This window comes from Passer domesticus, unplaced genomic scaffold (assembly GCF_036417665.1).
Source record: "Passer domesticus isolate bPasDom1 unplaced genomic scaffold, bPasDom1.hap1 HAP1_SCAFFOLD_87, whole genome shotgun sequence".
NCBI lineage: Eukaryota > Metazoa > Chordata > Aves > Passeriformes > Passeridae > Passer > Passer domesticus.
The window spans coordinates 277,587-280,931 of NW_026990184.1; the positions used below are offsets into that span (position 1 = coordinate 277,587).

The 3,345-nt window shown below is 58.7% G+C and overlaps 1 long non-coding RNA gene across 1 annotated transcript; it reads left to right on the forward strand.

Moving 5' to 3' along the window:
* Positions 1 to 302: 302 nt before the first annotated feature.
* On the forward strand, positions 303 to 2,595 carry LOC135293218 (uncharacterized). Its single transcript, XR_010355329.1, has 2 exons — positions 303 to 2,272; positions 2,322 to 2,595. It is a non-coding gene; the product is annotated as an uncharacterized LOC135293218 (long non-coding RNA).
* Positions 2,596 to 3,345: the final 750 nt, after the last annotated feature.

Sequence of the window (3,345 nt, forward strand, 5' to 3'; positions counted from 1 at the left end):
CAGTTTTCTCCTTATGGGATATAAAGGGTTTAACACAGAAGCTGCTTTGTCTAATCTTGCTTGGGGGGGTTTCCGTGCGACGGCCGGGCCGCCCTTGGGACCCGGCTGCAGGAGCGCAGCGATCTGCGCGCGCTGAACGTGAGGCGGCTCCGAGCCGAGCCGAACGGAGCCGAGCCGAGCCGAGCCGAACGGAGCGAGCGGCTCCGAGTTCTGCCGAAGCGAGCCCAGCGTAGCCCATAATAGCCGAGTTTAGCCGATAATAGCCGAATTTAGCCGAAGACCCGGGTGCAGCCGAACCGAACCGAGCTCCGCCGAGCGCAGCATCCCCGGCACGGCCGGGTGGGCTCGGGGTTCTGTGAGGCTTCCCCTCCTGTCCCTCTCTCTACCCGTCCTTCCTCCTGCCCGCATTCCCCTCTGCCCCCCCAAACTCAGCTCCTTCCTGTCCTGTCCCTAGCCCGCTACTTCCTTCTGTTCCCCTTCTCTCTCCCTCCTCTGTCCACGGTCCCTCTTCTCCTTCTCTCGGGATTTCCCTTCCCCTCCCGCTTTCCTCCCCAGTCCGACCTCCCTCCCTACCCTGCTATCGCTCCTCTCTTCCTGTTCCCCCTTTCGTTCTTTCCCCGCGGCCGCGGGGCTCGGGGCGCCGGAGAATAAAGCCCAGAGGGCCGGAGCCCGGCGCCCCTCGGCCCCTGCAGGAGTCCCCGCACGGGGCCGGAGCTCTCGGCGGATCCCCCCGTGCCGCTCAGACACAGCGCCCGACACTGCCGGACCTGCGGCTCTCCCGACATGCCGCTGAGAGCGGCCCCGCTCTGTGCCGAGCCGTCCCTGCCGCTCCCTGTCTCTGCCCCTCGGGGTGACAGCGAGGCTGGGGAGGAACTTCAGCCCTTCTGGGGGCTGCCCCCCCTTTCTTGGTGCGGCGGAGTCCCTTTCTGGGGGGATGTGCGTGTGGAAAGGGCTTGAAGGAAGCGCTGCGCTGCTCTCCAGGGCAGTTTGACTCGTTCGGTGCCTTCTTTGGGGGTGGGGAAAGGGGGGTCAAGACTCGGGGCTCTGATGTCATTTGGGGCACCCCAAGGTCCCGAGGAGAGGGAGCCACACGGCGGTGGGGGAGCAGGTGGGTGGCGAATGAGCGGGGTCATGCTGGGTGCCGTCCTCCAGAGGGACCCAAAGCTGCCACAAAATTCACGGGGAGGGGTGGGTGTAGAATACTAAAACATGACAAGTTTTTCGTGTTTATAGGTATTGCTAAAGAATAGTAATTTGTCTCTAAATTCATTTGGGAAGAATCACAGAGCAGCCCCGAGTGTGAGCTGTGAGGATGATGACTGGGGCTGTTTTAGGGGGAGGGTTTGTGTCAGCTCCCTTTTGCCTGGAGCTGCTGAGTAGAAGGGTTTATGGGGGGCTCCCGGGGGTGTCTCGGGGAAGGACAGTTAGAGCTTCTCCGAGGGTCTCGGGGAGCACCTGGATACGCAATTGGATGCGTGGGGCATTGCTTAAGGGAGGTGGCGAGGGCCAAAGCTTCGTGCTGGGAGGCAGCAGCTGAACAGGTGAGTTCGTGTGGATTTGTAGTGGGGACTTCTTTCCGTTTTCCATTTCATCTTGCCAATCCCTCCCCGGTGCCCCCAGAAAAAAAAAAAAGGGGGGGATTGCGAGGACAATAGAAATATGAAGTGTGGGAGGCAAGTTCTCTTCCATTATTGCCTGTGTTTGAATAGGATGGGATCCCCCTTCACTTGTGGTTTTAGGGTATTGATTTAAGGAATACCTGCTTTTCCCGGGTGTTAGGGGTATCAGAGGGGTGAAAGGGAATCCCTGTGTTCTATTTTAAAGGTTTAAAGGAAAGGGAAGAAATACTGTCATATTATGGGTTTGATTTGGAGTTTGCCCCCCCCCCCCCATTTTAGTCATCCTAAGGTTTAAATTGAGGGGGCAGCCATGTTGTCCCTCCTTTTAAAGGGTTTGAATTGAGGTAAAAGCCCCCTCTTGCCATCATTTGAAGGATTTCATTTGCGGAAAACCCCTTTTTTCTGCTATTATAGGCTGTTATAGATACAAATTATAATATTGGCTTTTCAGAAATATTAAAATGGATTTTATATGCATGATGTTAAAGTAATTTTGCTATAAAGATATAGTTTGTATTTCTGCTGTTAATTAAGCTTAGACATAATAGTGAAATAGCTATGCTTGTGTTAAAATGCCTGCTTGGGTGGGATAACACCCAATGAACACAGGATGAGGACACCTGCTACAGCTATGCCAACTAACAGCACGCACCGTCTGAACAAAGCATGAAGCAAAGCAAGACTCAAACTGGAAGTGATAAGGAGAAGGAGCCGAAACCACAGCCAAGAAACACATATGCTCTAATAAAGGCAGACCTGAGGAGGGGCCATGTAAAATAGTTCCTGGAAAATATAAACTACTTTATGGATATGCATAAGGACTATTAATATGCAACAGGCTGATGTAAGGGTAAAGGTAGTTGAGGGTATCCCCAAAGGTAAGTGTGGTCTTGGCTGAGAGCCAAGATGCATCCTTTGCTCTATGGTCCTTTTCTCCTATTTTCCTTCATTCAACTTAATAAATTTTTACAGGAGAGTGTATGTGTTTTTCACTTAGGGGATGAAATTGAAGGGGAGAACACATTAATTCGCCCTGGCTGAAGCGGGGTGAGCAGCCCGCGCTGCCTCAGTTTCGGGGTTCAGCTGAAGGAAGCTGCAGCTCTCGCAGCCTTTGCGGGGTTGAACTGGGGCCGTGCCGCTGCCTTTGAGGGCGCTTCTTGTGCCCGCGGCCCGGCCCCGAAGGTTGCGGCGCGGGAGCGCTCCTGGCGCGGCCCGGGCAGTTGCTGCGCTGGGAGGGGAGCGCGGCCGGGCTGCCGCGGGAGTGCCGGAGCCGCGCCGGTGCGAGCCGCGCGGAGCCGAGGGGAGCCGTGCCGGGCCGGCGGGCGGCAGAGGCGGCACGGGCGCTGCGCGGGCCCCGGCCGCTGCCGGCCGCTCCGGGCGCGGGGCTCGGGCGCCGCCGGGGCCCCCTGGGCCCGGTGCCGGCCCCGCCGGGCAGGGGCAGCGGGCGGGGCTCTCCCGGCGCGGCGCGGCCCCTGCGTGCCGGAGGAGCCGCCGGAGGAGCCGCGTTCCTGCCGGGAGCGGCGCTCCGTCCGGTACCGGGAGCGCGGGGCCGCCCCCGGGTGCCGAGCGCCGCCTCTCCCGTGTTCTCCGCGGTGCCCCCAGCACCGCCGAGAGGCGCCAGCCCGGGAGCGAGTCCCGCCAAGGGGCGCTGGGGGACGCTTGTGGCTTGTCAGTTTCTGAGCGTGCTTGCCAAAATCACTGAAAGGAGGAGAGGGGGAACAAACGA